This window comes from Octopus sinensis, linkage group LG4 (assembly GCF_006345805.1).
Source record: "Octopus sinensis linkage group LG4, ASM634580v1, whole genome shotgun sequence".
In the NCBI taxonomy this organism is placed as follows: Eukaryota; Metazoa; Mollusca; class Cephalopoda; order Octopoda; family Octopodidae; genus Octopus; species Octopus sinensis.
The window spans coordinates 139615183-139635449 of NC_043000.1; positions in this window are offsets into that span (position 1 = coordinate 139615183).

The following is a 20267-nucleotide window of genomic DNA, read 5'->3' on the forward strand; positions in this document are numbered from 1 at the left end:
GTATTAATATATATACATATATATACTTAAACATGTGTATATACATGTATGTATATACATATCTATATACATGCATTAATATATATACATATATATGAAGGTGTTTATATATTTGTATATATTTTATGTGTGCATCTGTTGTGTTTATCTACATGCATGTATATGATTATATATAAGAAGAAAAAGAGAAAGTGATTCAGAGGGTACTTGAAAATTTTTTCATAAATCCACTTCTAGCTGATGTTTGACTGATTAGTTGTCATTAGAATCACAAGGAAGGGGGAGGGAGGCAAGAAGAAAAATATATCAAGACCAAAACATGATAATTCCTAATTACTATAAGAAGCTGATCTTGGTGACTCTCGTCTTAGCATTCTAATTCAGGCTTAATATTTTATTGAGCATTCCTCTTCTTGCATCTTCACCTCCGTCTCTACTTACCGCCAATTTTGTTTAAGGAAATTTGGACAAATATAATTGATTATGTATAACACAGGATAAAGATGAACATAATAACAGTAATAAAAACAAAGCTGATGGCATCAACAACATGAACAGGAATAATTCTTTATCTCATTTAATCGAAATATAAACAAAAAAGCATTCTCACTTCATTAAAAATTTGATTAACAATAATATCAAGATATAATACTTCTGATAAAAAAAGTAGTGCATGGATCTGTCTGCCTGTATATGTATATTAAATCTGCATGGACAGCTTTACATATGGGTGGTTCGTGTAAATTGTTAGCTTGTGTGTGGATAAATAGCTTTGTGCAGATACCTTGCTGCTGTGTAGAAACTTCAGTAAAACGTTTAAATATGTTCAACATTATGAGCTAAACTGGGAATATGTCTACATGGAAATTGGAGAAATAAATTTTCTGACTTTTCTAACAGGACATTAACACTACCTCTAATATAGATCAAACCATAATTTCCTCATAGGCGTAGGAGTGGCTGTGTGGTTGGTAAGTAGCTTGTTTACGAACCACATGGTTCTGGGTTCAGTCCCACTGTGTGACACCTTGGGCAACTGTCTTCTACTATAGTCCCGGGCGGCCGACCAAAGCCTTGTCAGTGGATTTGGTAAATGGAAACTGAAAGAAGACTGTCGTATATATGTGTGTGTATATATATATATATATATATATATATATATATATAATATATATATATATATATATATATGTATATATGTATGTGTGTGTATATGTTTGTGTGTCTGTGTTTGTCACCCCAACATCACTTGACAACTGATGCTGGTGTTTTTACGTCCCCATAACTTAGTGGTTCGGCAAAAGAGACCAATAGAATAAGTACTAGGCTTACAAAAAATAAGTCCTGGGGTCAATTTGCTCAACTAAAGGTGGTGCTCCAGCATGACCACAGCCAAATGACTGAAACAAGTAAAAGAGTAAAAGAGTAAAAGAGAACATTCTCTAAGTTTCAGTTTCAAATAAGTGAAATTTGATTGCAATATTGTGCTTGTGACTGCACATGTGAACATATTTGGGTACTGTAGATGTAAGGAGAATCTTTTGAAATGAATTTAAAAAGTGGAAGGAAAATGAAAATGTGATGATTCTTTACATTGAATTATGGAGTGGGAGCACTAAACAGTGATAAGTAAAACTTCAATGCTATTATCAGTCCGAATATGCAGTTATTAGGCAGACAACACTACAGCTGAATTAAAAGACTACCCCTCTTATGCTTTTCCAGTCACTGGACTTATAATAACATTGTGATCTTTACACTGAGTCAGAAACAAACTATCACATCTAAATGAAATTCCTTTAGCATGTATTTATTTTAATGTAGTTATGTTACACAGTTGTTATTTTTCAGTGATAAACTAGCTTTCTATTTGTTCTTTTATAAAAACCATTGTTTTACCATCCTAATGAAATGAATGATCTGGGATTGTTATTCAAACATGGACATTCACATTATGAGTATAGCTGGTCTTTCACTCGCATAATATATAAATCATCATTAAGTAAAAAAACTTATTTATTGATCTTTTGCAGATTAATTCAAGATGCAATGCATGTTTGATGTACAAAAGTTACATTTCACACACACACACACACAAACACCACATCACTTTATGAGCATTAGTAATATTTTCTTGCACGCAATAATTCGGTTCCACTGTAAAGAATCATTAGAGCTCACTCTTGTTTCTTCTAATGTTTTGGTTTTCTACCAGTAAGAATGTAATATTTGTAGCACCAACAAGCTTTAATAATAGTCATTATAAGGATAAACCACAATGTTATGTAACTTTATTATGTTTTTTTTTTAAAGTTCCTTTGATTTAATGTCCATTTACATTTCGTTATTGTTAAACAAATTTGAAACAGATTTCCCGTGGCTGAACGTTCTTCCCAGTGCCAACCCTTAATTTTTCCCTATCAAGGTATTTGCTTTTCATTCCATTGGCTATGATACTTTGAAAGCTAACTCTATGAGATTTTGCTTACCAGAGAATGTAAACAAAGAGTTTTCTTTCTTTCCCCTTTTGTTTTCGCTCAAGTGATATTAACGAGGACATGCATGAGGTTAAAACATTCATATATGTGTATAAAAACACAAAAGCATAAAGCATTAGCTATTAAGTATCAAATACTATTAAACCTTTACAACCTGTTCATTAATACTATATCTTAATATATGTCACTGTCAAATTATGTTCTAAATTTGCTTGTTACATAGTTGCTAGTTATTTATCTTTTACACAGTTACAACCAAACTGGAGCCTCTGAAATTACTTTGTTGCAGCTGTTTGATAAGAGATTTGATCAGAAATTGGGCTGTAAACATTTTTCCATTCAAAGCACAATAATAAGGTTATATGTGTAGGTATGTGGCCTAGTGGTGAGACTTTTGTCTTAGTCATGAAGCTTAATGTTTTCTTCATGGAATAGACAATGCATTGTGCTCTTAGGCAAGGTACTTCATTTCATGTTACTTCACTCTGGTACTGATGCAGCCCTCTCTCATTCAAGACATCCTATTTTGGATCTTGTGATGGGTCAAATGTGAGAGACCTAAGAAGATGCTGACATCTTCTAATGAGTACATAAACATCTCTCTATATATAAACGGCAGTTTGTCTGTGCGTGTTTCTGTGTGTCTGTTTGCTTGTACCCTCACCCTGACCACGGCTTTCAACCGATTCTGATGAAACTTGACACACACATAGCCCAATGTCATAATTCAAAACTAACGCAGCGAAAATTTTGAAAAGTTTCCCCAGTTCTGAAAAAAATCGATAAATTCGACATGGGGTCGAGAATCAGAAACACGAACCACAAACTGTCTAGGGGGCGCAACTCCACCTTTTTTAAATCTCAAAAAAAAATTTACCATCATTTTTTTCCATTTTTTTGCTATTTTTTGGCTATAACTCTCTAAAAATGCTTTATAGTTATTTCCCTTACAAACCTGAGCAACGCCGGGCGATACTGCTAGTCTTAAATAATTAGCTAAAACATGCTTACTAGCAAATGTGACTGGCTCTACTTTATTTTTACACCCACAGTAACATCATTATGTATTTTTTCCAATAACATTGTGCTAATTATCAAGTTCTTTTATTTTACATCTGTAACTTGGTCACTGATACTACAGGTTGAATATATCAATATATCACACAAAAGTTTACTGATTTGTACACTAAATTAATGTAAAAGAATTTAATTTATGACACACTCTGCAATTGAATTTTAATAATAGATGTTCAACATTATAAACCCCATTTCCTTCATTAGACCTGGAACAGTAGCAGCGAGCTTAAGTTGATTAACTCCAAAACAGATGCTCATTAGTTTAAAAATTTGCTACATACATACGTCTGCTCTTCAAAAGAGACACATCACTCAGCTCACTTCTACTTGGTTGAGAAATGCTATGACATCTATTTCACATTTGATGAAACACTTCTGTAATAAAATTGATGCATTTAATAATATGCAAATATATTAAAAATCTGTCAAAACTCTTTCACACATGTGAGCTTGGTAAGATGGACATAAAACAAGATTATAAAGAGTATATTGTCAGAGATCAATGAAGCAAATTAGGTGACTAAAATTACTGCATTCTTTTTGAATTAACTTTGCCCTATTAACAGTTTTCTGAATTTATCTATTCAATAATTTTGCCATTTAAATACATCTGATGTTAAAAGTCACAGGTGACTAAATCAATAAAATTAGTTATTGAATTCCAAAAGGTCAATATGTTTATGCCTACATGGAGTCAACAATCTTCACCCTCAGTGAGAGTTGAAATGTACTATATTCATCAAAATCCCTGTCTAATGAACAAAACTTTTGTAATATTTCAGGCTTGAATCCAAATCTTAATGTGTGTATTGCTTAGTAAGACTTTGGTACAATTTGGTATATTTTCTGTTGTTAGATACACCATTTAGATAGAATATCTTCAGTAATATCCAATCTAAAAATACTAATATTGTTATTTTAGATTGTCCCAAGCAATAATATACAATTTACTCTTATAAATAGGTGGTGTGTTCATATTCTTTAAAATAACAATAAAATAAAATCAATTTGTGTCAGATTGTAGATATTAAGATATTCCCTTGTGAAGAAAGCTCCATATCAGTCAGAAGGTGTGATATTAAAATGTTCTGGAAATGGCAATTAAAGTTGAACAACTAAACAAAAATAGAATGCCATATGTGTTTATTGGTAAGTTGAAATTATAAAGTAATGCTGCTTCACCAATTTTAAAGTGTTTATGCATAAAAAAGTACACTTTTCTGAAGACCATGTAAGAGGAGATATTGATCTTGGTTCAGCAATAAAGCTTTTGAATAGAAAATGTCCTTTTAGTTTTAACAATTAAATATACATATAGATGCAGATGAGTCTATGAGGTAAGAACTTTGCTGGCAACGGAAACGAACGGATGGTGCTTTTTACGTGCCACCTGCATGGGGGCCAGGCGAGGCTGGCAATGGCCACGAACGGATGGTGCTTTTTACGTGCCACCGGCACGGAGGCCAGATGGGGCGGCGCTGGCAACGGAAACGAACGGATCGTGCTTGTTACGTGCCACCTGCACAAGGGCCAGGTGAGGCTGGCAACGGCCACGAACGGATGGTGCTTTTTACGTGTCACCGGCACGGAGACCAGTCGGGGCGGCGCTGGCAACGGCCACGATTGGATGGTTCGCTTACTTGTCACTGGCACTGGTATCACACCTGCAATTTCCATTGATGTTGATCGACTTTGATTTTGGTTCTACTTTCTGATATCTGATTTGATTTGGTTTGATTTGATTTTGATTTTGATTTTGATTTTGAATTTGACATAAATATGACATAAATTTCATATTTTAATGAAACAGACACTCCTCTCATCAGGATGTTTCACAACACAAAAGACACAATGATAGCAACATAAAAGGACAACTTACTTCGTTACATTCTAGGCAATTTCAATATATATATATGCATCTACACCATTCGAATGTGGCCAATATCAGTGCTGCCTGAATGACACCCATGTCAGTGGCATATAAAAAGCACTATTTCAGCATGGTTGCTACCAGTGCTGCCTGATTGGCTCCCATGCCAGTGGCATGTAAAAAGCATCCTCTACATTCTCAGAGTGATTGGCATTAGGAAGGGCATTCAGCTGTAGAAAACTTGCCAAATTAGATTGGAACTTGATGCAGCCTCCTGGCTTGCCAGTCCTCAGTCAAACCTTCCAACTCATGCCAGCATGAAAAGCAGACCTTAAACGATGATGATGATGATGATGATGATGATGATATATATGTATGTATTTATGGAGATGAACTTGCCTTGCACTACATACTCTCTCCTTTACTTGTTTCAGTCATTTGATTGTGGCCATGCTGGAGCACCGCCTTTAGTCGGGCAAATCGACCCCGGGACTTATTCTTTGTAAGCCCAGTACTTATTCTATTGGTCTCTTTTGCCGAACCTCTAAGTGACGGGGACCTAAACACACCAACATTGGTTGTCAAGCAATGCTAGGGGGACAAAGACAGACACACAAACACACACACACATATATATATATACATATATACGACAGGCTTCTTTCAGTTTCCGTCTACCAAATCCACTCACAAGGCATTGGTTGGCCTGGGGCTATAGCAGAAGACACTTACCCAAAATGTCACACAGTGGAACTGAACCCGGAACCATGTGGCTGGTAAGCAAGCTACTTACCACACAGCCACTCCTATGCCTGTACATGTCTATGCTTGTACCATATAACCTCTCCGTCTGTACCATACATAAAATTGCAAGACTATATTGCATTGACTACAGAGGTCTACATATATCTATCTCATGCATCCACATAAACAGACATGCATGTACACACACACATACACACACACACAACAGTTTCAAACACACATATAGCCTCACGTGGAACTGTATGGAAACAGTTGTATGTATGTGTATGTGTTTCTGATTGTATTGATATATATATATACAAAATTAAGAGGAATGACCACTAAAGTGAACACCCTATACGCTAAACATAGATGTCAAATCGCCATTACCACGAAGAATTTGTTCTCAAGAAAAAAATCTCAGTAAAACGCCTGCTGAGATTTTTTTCTTGAGGACACATTCTTCGTGGTAATAGTGATTTGACGTCTATGTTTTGCATATAGGGTGTCCACTTTAGTGGTCATTCCTCTTAATTTTGTATGTAACACAATTTTTAATCTTTAGCTTTTTAAATATGCTAAGCCACTGGTTTTGATTGATTAACATCAAGTTCTACTCTTATGTAGTGGGTTGGACAGTTCAACTGGGGTCAATCTAATATATGTATATTTTGGTCTGGTTGGCATCCTAACTATACTACCTCATGTTCCTGAAATTCATATCTACATCTTTATCTGTATATTTACCTTCCCTAAGATGTTACTAATTGATTTGAGAACTTTATAATATTGGAAAACCTATATAAAATTAGCAGAAGATTACTCAACATATTATATCTGATGTAATATTTACAGCTTTTAATAAAATGTTATAGTATGAAACAATTGTACTAAATTACCGGATCCATTCTTGTTGCTTATTTTTGATTATATATATATATATATAATGCACACATGTTTATAAGCATGAATTCGTCTCTAACTTTTTCAATATACCCCCCCATACACATATGAACTCGCTGTTAGATATGTATTGCTATGCTTGCATATGTATACTTTTTTCAGCACTTGAATCAATATATGTTACATCATTATGTTATTTTTTCTGTAATGCTTTCATTAATATACATTTAATGATAAATTTCCTTGGGATTACTACAAGATCCCTTGCACTCCATTGAAGGTTTTTATGCAAAGAAAGGAAAACAAACAAATGTTGATATCTTCTATTCTTATTTCCAGTAACCACATTGAAAATTTGTGCCATGAAACCCAACTAATGATTATAATGGAGAAAAACTTGCATTTCCTAAAATGTGGTTCTATTTGGAATAAGTAACAAAGAAGCAAAATTTTGTATAGATACAAAAATATGGGTGCTCACAGAATGTGCATTCATGTAATTTTATATATTATTGTATGCATAAATACAAGTACACGGACTGGTTCACTTTCCATTGTACAAAACTGAGTTACAAAGTTGATCTAGTGAAACAGTGAAAATTTCCTGCACATGTCAACTAGTCCTTATTGAAACCAGATATCATCTTGGTTTCCACAACAACAAGATCCAATCAAAGTTAGCTGAACCCTAGAAGGAGAGGATGGAGGAGGTGCAGAAGGGGAAGGGAACTAAGCACCAGAGGTCATACGAGGGACTGCTGCAAGAATAAGTGAAGAAGGTGTTTGCCAGTGGAACTTGGCAAACAAGGGTCACAGGTCATAACTTGAGTAAGGCCCATGGACAACTGGTAATTACAAGAATGGAGAGGGGAAGAGACATCAGGAGCAATGTAGATGCTGCTGAGAATGCTTCTACATGGCTTTGGCTGCAAAGAGGTGATTTTGGTAGGGGTAGTTAAATGCCACTTGTTCATAGGCCAAGGCTTCAATAACTGAGATCAAGTCACCTTGATGAGGATGTCTTTTGTAATACACAAAACACACTGAAAACACAGAGCAGAACACTGATAATGAGTTAAAGTATTGTTTCTGTAAATGTATATTGAACAAATATGTATCTCTGTATATGTATACACGAACAAAACGCACCCCCCCCCCCCATCCAATGGGTCGTGCTGAGTTGTCAAACATTTAAATCAAATTTTCTCAAAACAACTTGTTCGACCTTCCCATAGGCCTTTGAGAAACACTGATTTAACCTAAATTTGAGACATCAGCAAAATATGGATTTCGACTGATGTACTTGCACGTAGAAACGCACGTTCCCACGGCTTTATCGATCACATTCTCACTTGGAATCAATTTTGCTAATTTTTTCAAGACTTATACATGCCCTGATACCGTCGGCATCTACATATCAAATTCGAGCACAATCGGACGGAGGATGCCCGAAATCCTAGAAGACACACACACACAGACAGGCAGAATGGATTTTATATAATAGATATATGATTGTATACATTAAACACACACATGTACATACATACATACATAATACACACATGCACACACACACACACACACATATAAAGAAAGAAAAACCACATGCCTGTGTGTATTTTTATGTATATGTGTATATGTATTTTGCATATATACATGTAGCTATGTTTGTGTAAGTGTGTGTATTTTTACACATATCTTCCTATTTTATACTGTGCCGATCACCCTAAATTGATTAGTATTACACTTGCTAATAACGACTGTTTCTAATTTAGTCACAAACTCAACAATCTTAGTGGATGTCAGCTTCCTTTCTGATCGCATCATTCCAAGTATGTAACTGGTAAAGTATCATAGTGAACAGGAAGAATTAAAGGTAAAGTTAACTGCAATGGAATCTGAAACCCAAGAAGGTGAGAGTTGGAGATAATGCCACTAGTAATTTTGCACAAGACTTTGATGTTACTAAACTACCTTCAACAAATTTGAAATAATATATTTCCATATAATAAAATCCAATACAATTCTATGAACAGGAGCGGCTGTGTGGTAAGTAGCTTGCTAACCAACCAGATGGTTCCAGGTTCAGTCCCACTGCGTGGCATCTTGGGCATGTGTCTTCTGCTATAGCCCCGGGCCGACCAATGCCTTGTGAATGGATTAGGTAGACGGAAACTGAAAGAAGCCTGTTGTATATATGTATATATATATATATATGTATGTGTGTGTTTGTGTGTTTGTGTTTGTCCCCTAGCATTGCTTGACAACTGATGCTGGTGTGTTTACGTCCCCGTCACTTAGCGGTTTGGCAAAAGAGACCGATAGAATAAGTACTGGGCTTACAAAGAATAAGTCTCGGGGTCGATTTGCTCAACTAAAAGGCGGTGCTCCAGTATGGCCGCAGTCAAATGACTGAAACAAGTAAAAGAGTATATTTGTACCCAGAAAGGTTGTGTAAGTGCATATTTATAGATTTGTATGTAAAATGTATTTGTCTAAATGAACACATTTGTACAAGTATATATGTGCACATGTCTCAATATAGATATTATTCTCTAGTCTTGATTCAAATTACAATGTATGTTTTCAGACACATTTCCAAATATACCAGTTTCCAGAACAAAATGGTTTAAACCATCCCACTTCTTTACAAAAATTCTAAATCCTAAAATACTGTTCACATCCCCTGTTGCTATTCTAATCTTATAAATGCCACAGGTATACAATATGTATATGTTGTCATATACACACAAACCACACATAAACAAGCATACACATATATGTATATATGTATATATACACACATATATATATATACATATTTATATTCTATATATATATATATATATATATATATATAATATATATATTATATATATATATATATATATATATATATAAGGCAGATCTGGCGAGATAGTTGAATTGCTTGAACGGAGGTGGGTTGATATTGCTGCATTCAAGAAGTGAGGTGGAGAGAGGTTCTGCTAGGTTCCTCACAGGCAAAGACAGAGGTACAAGATTTTCTGGGCTGGGAATACTGACGGAGTCGGGGGTGTGGGCATGCTTATCGCCGAAAAATGGGTAGATAAGGTAATCGAGTAGTCAGAGTAAGTGACAGAATAATTAAGATTAGATTAGTGCTCCATCATAGTTTAGCAACTATTATATCGGCCTATGCCCCTCAGCCAGGGCTACCTGATGGACAGAAAGACTGTTTCTATGACACCCTACTGCAGACCACATCATTGACGAACGACAGGGACCTTCTCTTTGTGGCTGGTGACTTCAATGGGCATGTTGGACGATGTGCTGGGGGCTTCCATGGCTTGCATGGAGGCTACGGTTATGGTTCCCGCAATGAGGAGGGAACCAAGCTGCTGGAGTTCTGCGATGCGAATAGTCTTATGATTTGCAACACTAACTTCAGGAAACCGACAAGCCACCTGGTCACCTACCGATCGGGCCGGCATACTAGCCAAATCGATTACATCCTTGCCAGAAAAAGGGAAAGATGGCTGCTTATAAATGCCAAAACCTTCCCAGGTGAAGAATGCACCCCACAACATAGACTGGTAGTTAGTGACTTTAGGATCAGGACTAAGAGGCGACTAGAAGACGACCAACATGGAGAAGAAGGGTCTGGAAGCTTAAAGACCCTGCGAATGGACAGAGATTTAGAGATATGTTATTTGAAGCCTTAGACGAAATGGAAGGGAGTATAGCTAACGCATGGGGTAGAAGACAACTGGACGCTTCTGAGGGACAACCTGCTGAAAGCCGCTGACCAGATCTGTGGCTGGTGCAAAGTCCCCTTAAGACCCAAAATAACGTGGTGGTGGAACAATATTGTTGACAGGGCTATTAGACAAAAGAAACAGCTTGGAAGGCCTGGAAGAACGGTGGTAGCAGGGAAGTGTATCAGTCTGCCAGAAGGGAAGCCAGGAGACAGGTCTATCTAGCCAGAGGGGAGGCAGATAAGGAAAAATTTGCCAATGTCCTGCGTCGTGAGGATGAAAGACTTGAGGTATTTCGTGTTGCAAGACAGTGTGTGAGAGAGAATCGTGACGTGGTAGGAGAGAAATGTGTTCGCAAGGATGACGGTTCACTTGCGCTTAATGAGGATGCAAAGGAGAGGCTTGGAGACGCCACTATGATAGGTTGCTGAATGAAGAAAATGAATGGATAAAGAGAGTCTGCCGAATGTCGACCCAACAGAGGGACCAGCAATCCGAGTTAACAGTTCCTTAGTAGATAGGCAATTAGAAGCATGAAAACAGGGAAAGCCCCAGGCCCATCAGGAATTACTGCAGAGATGCTCAAAATATCTGGTGATGTCGGCTATAGCTTAGTCACCCGTATAGTTAACCAGGTGATACACGAGGGGGTCATACCCAATGACTGGTGTAGCAGCATAATAGTCAACTGCTACAAAGGTAAAGGTGACGCCCTAGAGACAAATAACTACAGGGGCATCAAGCTGCTGGATCAGGTAATGAAGGTTACGGAGAGGGTTAGCCCAACTATTAGAGAGAGAGTTAGCTTAGATGATATGCAGTTTGGGTTCGTGCCAGGGAAAAGTACTGCTGATGCTATATTCCTGGTAAGACAGCTGCAGGAGAAATACCTACCAAAGATAAGCCCTTGTACCTGGCTTTTGTTGACTTGGAGAAAGCCTTTGACAGGGTCCCCCGATCCCTTATCTGGTGGTCAATGAGGAAACTAGGGATAGAAGAATGGTTGGTGAGAGCTGTGCAGCCATGTACAGAGACGCTGCTAGTAAGGTGAGGGTTGGCAACGAGTACAGTGAAGAATTCCGGGTAGAGGTTGGGGTCCACCAAGGTTCAGTCCTCAGTCCCCTCCTATTTATCATAGTCCTCCAGGCAATAACGGAGGAATTCAAGACAGGTTGCCCCTGGGAGCTCCTCTATGCTGATGACCTCGCTCTAATTGCTGAGTCACTATCAGAACTGGAGGAGAAGTTTCAGGTGTGGAAACAAGGATTAGAATCGAAGGGCCTTAGAATCAACCTAGCCAAAACCAAAGTCCTAATAAGTAGGAAGGTAGATCAATCACAAACGCCTTCAGGTAGATGGCCCTGCTCGATCTGTAAAAAAGGTGTAGGTAGAAACTCTATAAGATGCACCAAGTGTAAGCTATGGACACATAAGAGGTGCAGCAATGTCAAAGGAAGGCTAACTAGGAAAATAGTTTTTGTCTGTGGCAAATGCTCAGGAGCAATAAACACTGGAAATGTGCAGAGACCAACTTCTGCCACGTTCCAGGGAGACAAACTAGAAGTAGTTGATAGCTTCCGCTACCTAGGAGACCAAGTCAGTAGCGGGGGTGGGTGTGCTGAAAGTGTAACTGCTAGAGTAAGAATAGCCTGGGCAAAGTTTAGAGAGCTCTTACCCCTGCTGGTGACAAAAGGCCTCTCGCTCAGAGTAAAAGGCAGACTGTATGATGCATGTGTACGTACAGCCATGCTACATGGTAGTGAAACATGGGCCATGACTGCTGAGGATATGCGTAAGCTCGCAAGAAATGAAGCCAGTATGCTCCGATGGATGTGTAATGTCAGTGTTCATAATCGTCAGAGTGTAAGTTCCTTGAGAGAAAAGTTGAACCTAAGAAGCGTCAGTTGTGGTGTGCAAGAGAGACGGCTGCGCTGGTATGGTCATGTGACGAGAAAGGCTGAAGATAGTTGTGTGCAAAAGTGCTACACCCTAGCAGTTGAGGGAACCTGTGGAAGAGGTAGACCCAGGAAAACCTGGGACGAGGTGGTGAAGCACGACCTTCGAACTTTAGGTCTCACTAATGAAATGTCTAGAGACCGAGACCTATGGAAGTATGCTGTGCGTGAGAAGACCCGGCAAGACTAGTGAAGCCATAACCCGTGGCCCCTACCTGGGACGTAGTCAGTCCTCCTGTGCATACCTTCCTTCTTGTGACACTTATGAAGACCTGTTGAGGCAAGTGAAAATCAAATCAAAACAAATCAAAATAGATGAACATCAGTGGAATCGTATTCTTTGTGGTACCAGTGCCGGTGGCACACAAGAAAACCACCCAAACGTGGCCGTAGCCAGTACCGCATCGACTGGCCTCCATGCTGTGGGCACAACAAACACCATCCGATCGTGGCCGTTCGCCAGCCTCATCTGGCACCTGTGTCGGTGGCACATAAAGACACCATCCGAAGACCCGGCGACGTAGTCAGTCCACCTGTGCATACCTTCCCTCTTATGACACTTGTGAAGACCTGTTGAGGCAAGTGTGTGACACTTGTGAAGACCTGTTGAGGCAGAGGCAAGTGTGTGACACTTGTGGAGACCTGTTGAGGCAAGTGTGTGACACTTGTGGAGACCTGTTGAGGCAAGTGTGTGACACTTGTGAAGACCTGTTGTGGCAAGTGAAAATCAAATCAAACCAAATCAAAATAGATGAACATCAATGGAATTTGTATCTTTGTGGTTCCAGTACCGGTGGCACACAAGAAAACCATCCGAACGTGGCCGTAGCCAGTACCGCATCGACTGGCCTCCGTGCTGTGGGCACAACAAACACCATCTGATCGTGGCAGTTCGCCAGCCTCATCTGGCACCTGTGTCGGTGGCACATAAAAACACCATCCGAAGACCCGGCGACGTAGTCAGTCCACCTGTGCATACCTTCCTACTTATGACACTTGTGAAGACCTGTTGAGGCAAGTGTGTGACACTTGTGTAGACCTGTTGAGGCAAGTGAAAATCAAATCAAATCAAATCAAACCAAATCAAAATAGATGAACATCAATGGAATTTGTATCTTGTGTGGTACCAGTACCGGTGGCACACAAGAAAACCATCCGAACGTGGCCGTAGCCAGTACCGCATCGACTGGCCTCTGTGATGTGGGCACATAACAAACACCATCCGATCGTGGCCGTTCGCCAGCCTCATCTGGCACCTGTGTCGGTGGCACATAAAAACACCAACCGAAGACCCGGCAAGACTAGTCAGGCCATAACCAGTGGCCCCTACTTGGGACGTAGTCAGTCCACCTGTGCATACCTTCCTTCCTTCTTGTGACACTTGTGAAGACCTGTGAAGACCTGTGAAGACCTGTTGAGGCAAGTGAAAATCAAATCAAATCAAATCAAATCAAAATAGATGAACATCAATGGAATTTGTATCTTGTGGTACCAGTGCCGGTGACACACAAGAAAACCATCCGAACGTGGCCGTAGCCAGTACCGCATCGACTGGCCTCCGTGCTGTGGGCACGTAACAAACACCATCCGATCATGGCCGTTCGCCAGCCTCATCTGGCACCTGTGTCGGTGGCACATAAAAACACCATCCGAAGACCCGGCAAGACTAGTCAGGCCATAACCCGTGGCCCCTACCTGGGACGTAGTCAGTCCACCTGTGCATACCTTCCTTCTTGTGACACTTGTGAAGACCTGTTGACGCAAGTGAAAATCAAATCAAAACAAATCAAAATAGATGAACATCAATGGAATTTGTATCTTTGTGGTACCAGTGCCGGTGGCACACAAGAAAATCATCCGAACGTGGCCGTAGCCAGTACCGCATAGACTGGCCTCCGTGCTTTGGGGACGTAACAAACACCATCCGATCGTGGCCGTCCGCCAGCCTCATCTGGCACCTGTGTCGGTGGCACATAAAAACACCATCCGAGCGTGGCCGTCTGCCAGCCTCGTCTGGCACCTGTGTCGGTGGCACATAAAATCACCCACTACACTCTCGGAGTGGTTGGCGTTAGGAAGGGCATCCAGCTGTAGAAACACTGCCAGATCTGACTGGCCTGGTGCAGCCTTCGGGCTCCCCAGACCCCAGTTGAACCGTCCAACCCATGCTAGCATGGAAAACGGACGCTAAATGATGATGATGATGATGATGATACAATAAAAGCAATGAAGATTCAAGTCAATTCTAATGAATTTACTTGAATGCGGCACTTAACTTAGATGCACCAGAAAACTATATGGTGTTAACCATACAGTAATGTGGGGTGATTATAAACGAGAAAGAAGCAACAAGAATGGATTAGTTTTTAGTACAATTGTTTCATACAAAGACAGGCTTTATTAAAAATTGCAAATATTGCAACAGATAAAAGTGTCTCATACTCATCAGCTAAAACACATATGAGTTCTCCAAACATCTTAGTGGGTGAGGCTACACTCATGAAGTATTGGAGATAATTTCATTAAAAGCAGATTTAGGTTGTAAACAGACTTCCGAAGTTCTTTAATGATGATGCACAGTCTTATTACAGGTTTTTAAAAAAAGCTTATTAGCTTCACAGAGAAGGTGAATTAATCCGTAGTGTAGATGTAAAATTCCAGAGATATGAGGAGGAATTTCATACTCACAGACGATGAATTTATCCATGGTTAATCCACAATGAGGTGGGTATAATTTCATGCTATATGATAAGGTATTTGTCACATTACTGTTCTCTTCACAAGACTGCTATGTTATGACTTCTAAAGGCTGAAGGAATTTTTGTGAAGCAAAGAAAAGAAAAAAAAAAAGAAGAACTCATATGTGTTTTAGCTGATGAGTACGGGACACTTTTATCTGCTGCAATATTTGCAACTTTTAATAAAGCCTGTCTTTGTATGAAACAATTGTACTAAAAACTAATCCATTCTTGTTGCTTCTTTCTCGTATATATATATATATATATATATTATATATATATATATACAATAAAAGCAATGAAGATTCAAGTCAATTCTAATGAATTTACTTGAATGCGGTACTTAACTTAGATGCACCAGAAAACTATATGGTGTTAACCATACAGTAATGTGGGGTGATTATAAACGAGAAAGAAGCAACAAGAATGGATTAGTTTTTAGTACAATTGTTTCATACAAAGACAGGCTTTATTAAAAATTGCAAATATTGCAGCAGATAAAAGTGTCTCGTACTCATCAGCTAAAACACATATGAGTTCTCCAAACATCTTAGTGGGTGAGGCTACACTCATGAAGTATTGGAGATAATTTCATTAAAAGCAGATTTAGGTTGTAAACAGACTTCCGAAGTTCTTTAATGATGATGCACAGTCTTATCACAGGTTTTTAAAAAAAGCTTATTAGCTTCACAGAGAAGGTGAATTAATCCGTAGTGTAGATGTAAAATTCCAGAGATATGAGGAGGAATTTCATACTCACAGACGATGAATTTATCCATGGTTAATCCACAATGAGGTGGGTATAATTTCATGCTATATGATAAGGTATTTGTCACATTACTGTTCTCTTCACAAGACTGCTATGTTATGACTTCTAAAGGCTGAAGGAATTTTTGTGAAGCAAGAAAAGAAAAAAAAAAAAAAAAGAAGAACTCATATGTGTTTTAGCTGATGAGTACGGGACACTTTTATCTGCTGCAATATTTGCAACTTTTAATAAAGCCTGTCTTTGTATGAAACAATTGTACTAAAAACTAATCCATTCTTGTTGCTTCTTTCTCGTATATATATATATATATATATTATATATATATATATATATATACCGGAGTAAACACATAAATGTGAAACAAGGTGGAAAAAAGAGTACTCAAATACCAGTGGTAGAGTAATATGCTTTATTCAAAGCAGCAGAAAATTCAACAAAACCTGTTACTCTGAGTATCACATTCCCGTTTGTCGGACAGTTTTTGCTAGCAAAAACTGTCCGACGAACGGGAACGTGAATTGTCTGCTGCTTTTGAATAAAGTATATATATATATACATACATGCATTAGAACACGTGGCAACATGAACACTCATTTCAGCATGAGTTGAAGATGAACTACGGTAAGAATTCTTCCCTTTTTGTACACAAACACCCTAATGCATTCAATATGAATAAAAGGCACAAACAAGATAGATATTCCTTTGATTAGACCATTAGGAGTAGAAATAACAGATCATTTTCAAGATCTCAACAGAGATTACCTACAAGAGCCTGAGCAAAAAAAAAAACATCTGGAAATAAACCTAGATTATTCCTCCAGGTTGTTCAAACCAATACTAACAAGTAATTGAAAAATAATATACATAATACCAAAAATAGGATAGAAAACATAATGAAACCAAATAAATTTCCACAACCAAAATGCAAAGTCCATCAAGCAAACATCAACTGGAACATAAAACATATACAGGAAAAAATTTCATTTTTTAATGGCAGGACAACAATTGCCAAAGAAAGAAAAAGTTCAAGTGGAAACATACCCAAAACAACTGAACGTATAGATCCTAAAATAATTAATTTATCCAAAAGAGATCTTGACAATGATGAAATCCAACTTCTTTCAAAAGGAGTGAAATTTACACCTTTACCAATAGTTAACCACCAAGAACTAATTTACTGTAAATTACTACAATATTATTGTAATAGTTAACCACCAAAAACTAATTGACAGTCAATTCTGTTGTAAATTACAACTTGTAGAATTCTTCACTAATAAAAGTAATGAGATTGATGACATCCTAGTCAACAATAAATCAAATTTCACCCCACCAAAATGAAGAAATAACTATTTTGGCCAATACATTGATATCCTGCCAAAATTTCCCCTTCGATACATTACTAATATTAGGCCAAACGTTAGCAAATCCAAGATGTCTGCACTTTAATGTTTACAAAATGATCAAACAATAATAATTAAACAAGCAGATAAAGAGGGTGTAATTGTTATTATGGATGCAGAATACTACAAGGATTCAGATGAAGACCGACTGAAGGACACAAACTTCTATTGAAAAGCACCTTCAAATATAGACCACCACATCATGGAGAAGATCAACAACCTACTTTCAAAACACTACAACTCACTAACCAATCAGGAATTTTGAGCCAAAACCCAGCAACTTCTATGGCTTACCAGAAACACATAAGTGAAAAGATATGCAGCCTGCAGTAAAAGAATAAGAAAGTGAGTACATAAAATTACTACGTCCAAATGACTGAAGACTTAGATCTATTATAGTTGGTACAGCATGACTTACCCAATGTCTAAGCAATTTATTGACATTGTTTTGAAATCACTATGTACCTACATAACTAGTTTCATCTGGGATATTGACTTCTTGTCCCTCTTCCCAAAACACCTGAAACAAATTCACTTATACTTAATTTTTTTTGTGGTAAGCCTTTACACCAATATTCCATGTGATTTAGGAATAAAGGTGATTAAATACTGGATAAGGATATCCAATATACTGCTGGTAGAATACGCAGTTATTAATACACAAGTGTTTTTTCATTGCATGGCAATTACACTACTGAATGTAATAAATGGGTGAGGGTAAAATGTTCTTTTACCCTTAACTTATATGGCAATAAGAAAATGGAGAGGATCAAGAGGTGGTATTCATCAACTTTTAGACATTATATTGTCTATTTTTTAAAACAACAATTATAACAATATAGAATGGTTGTATACTGTCAATTTAACGTGACAGTAGGAGATTACACCACCGCTGTTTTTAGCCCTAGGAAGCATCGACACTTCCTGACGGCTTCAATACATTTTTTTTCCTATGTCCTTATATATTTACGAATATATAAGGACGTAAATATATAAGGACACAGGAAAAAAATGTGTCAAAGCCGTCAGGAAGCATTGATGCTTCCTAGGGCTAAACAGCGGTGGTGTAATCCCCTACTGTCACGTTAAATTGACAGTATACAACCATTATATCGCCCCACCACCGTACATATCTCTATGAGATATTTAGAAATTTAATATTTCTTATAACAATATACATACATGTATAACATTATGCTTTACATATATAAAAATTCCAGTAATTATTAAAATCTATAACGTAGAACATAGAAAGTAGAATAGTTTCTTACAGCTGTTTTAGCCAAGAGGTCATAGTACCCCACTTTAGTTCCATCCCTTCAATGAACTGAAGTAGTTGGTAGATAAGATTAAGGTACTTGGGTATGCTTCTGGGCTTTGTCATAGAGTTTAGAAAGTTCATAAGGTTAAGTTATAAATATAAATACATACATATATACACACTTTTACATATACATATATACACATAAATACATATCTATACATTTATATATATATATGTGTATGCATACAAAGGAGTCAATTATTACTGTTATAAATTAACCCTTATAATAAAAATAATGACAGTATTCTAATTATTTTTTAAATGCAAATTTTGTTCAAACTTAGAAATTTTGGTTGCATCTAAAAGTAACAAAGGATTAATAACAGCATTATCATCATCATCATCGTTTAACACCTGCTTTCCATGCTAGCATGGGTTGGACGATTTGACTGAGGGCTGGTGAACCAGATGACTGCACAACGCTCCAAACTTGATGTGGCAGAGTTTCTACAGCTGGATGACCTTCCTGATGCCAACCCCTCCGAGAGTGTAGTGTAGCATATTTGTTACAAATAAATAGATTTTTAAACAATTCTTATTAGAAAATGATGTTATATTCTCTCATCAAACAATTCAAAATTAGTTTTTGAATGAGTGGAATATTTCATTTTGATCTGTTTTTGATATGCACATTATGTACATATTTTAATACATGAACAGAATAATAAAATCTAATATAACATCACAAAAAAATCATAACGTATTTTTAATGCCTAACATTTTTAGATGGGGTTTTCTCCAAAGCTTTCATCTCAATGAACTCTTTCATTTGAGTTCCTATAATATTATTTTTCTCTTAAAAAGACAAAAGTATTTTGATTTCTTAAAATTATCACCTTTTATTGTCACTTAAAGCCATACAATTTTTTTTGTAGCTAATGTATCTTGACAAGGTGCTCATCCTCAGATTCTTCTTATAGAGCTCTTTCATATGAAGTAAATATCAAATGCAGAATAGCTGTAAGAACAGCATAGCATTTTAGCTAAATAACCCTAGAAAATGGGAAGAGGGGGATGACCAGCTAGCTCCTACAAAGTATCGAACTCATGCCTCCCAATTTCTGACCAGGCACTCTGTACCATTTGAGTAAGTGATCTAGAATACCAGATGCTGTCATTTATAATGCTAAATATGTTAAAATGATAAAGAATATTTTGATTTTTTAAAATGATAACTTTTATATCACTTAAAGACATACCAGATGTTGCCTTTTATATCTACCATCATTGTGAAAATAAACAACCACATCAT